Raw genomic sequence first — 932 nt, 5'->3', positions numbered from 1 at the left:
CTATGTACGCTATTGCCCTTATGGCTGACCAGGCTATGTTGGAGCTGAAATCTGATTTTGTTGCCTTGCAGAAAGTCCTGGTTGATTTAAAATGGGAACTTAATGCAGGAAAAACTAAATGTACGTTGTTTTCAAATTCTCATAGAAATATTTCAGATGTCTTCAACATGGATGGTTCTTTCTTTACTTTGCTGACTATTGTCCCCATGGGGACATCTTGTAGGAGTAACATGTACATGTTTAAGTGGTGTTTTAATACAGTAGACAACAAATTGACAATACAAAATTCATAACAGTTACATACAGTGGACGTTTGCGTGCGTCCTCCGAAACACCACCCTGCCAAGCCGCACTACTTATTTACACACTCCTCGCTTAAACCGGAAGCCAGCTTACCAATGTGTCGCAGGAAACACGTACACCTGGCGACCGAAGTAAGCTTGCATGCGCCTGGCCCGCCACAAGGAGTCGCTAGAGCCCGACGGGACAAGGACATCCCGGCCGGCCAAACCAGGACGACGCTGGGCCAATTGTGCGCCGCCTCATGGGTCTCCCGGTCATGGCCAGCTGTGAAACAGCCTGGGATCAACCCCGGGCCTGTAGTGACGCCTCGAGCACTGTGATGCAGTGCATTTGACCGCTGCGCCACTCAGGAGGCCAGCCTGAGATTTCTAACTGGCCAATCACTTGGCCTGAACCTGAGTGGTTTCTACAGCAACACCATTACGGTCTAGGATGTAATGTAAACAACCTTGAGATTGGCGCCACTGTCCGGGGTTCTTGGTTGGCTCTGCCACTTCCTTCTGAAACAGACAGAGACATAGACAGACATCATGACAGGTAGCACGGGTATAGTTACATGGTGGAATAGCTCAGGTATCAGGTAGAACAGGTATAGTTACATAGTGGAGTAGCTCAGGTATCAGGTAGAA

At 48.6% G+C, this 932-nt stretch overlaps 1 pseudogene; it reads right to left on the bottom strand.

Moving 5' to 3' along the window:
- Window positions 1-507: 507 nt before the first annotated feature.
- Window positions 508-932, bottom strand: part of LOC112073176 (synapsin-2-like) — a 110,088-nt pseudogene continuing 109,663 nt past the window's right edge.

This window comes from Salvelinus sp. IW2-2015, unplaced genomic scaffold (assembly GCF_002910315.2).
Source record: "Salvelinus sp. IW2-2015 unplaced genomic scaffold, ASM291031v2 Un_scaffold2176, whole genome shotgun sequence".
NCBI lineage: Eukaryota > Metazoa > Chordata > Actinopteri > Salmoniformes > Salmonidae > Salvelinus > Salvelinus sp. IW2-2015.
Note: the sequence above shows the minus strand (reverse complement) of the source record. Positions and strands in the feature narration are given on the sequence as shown.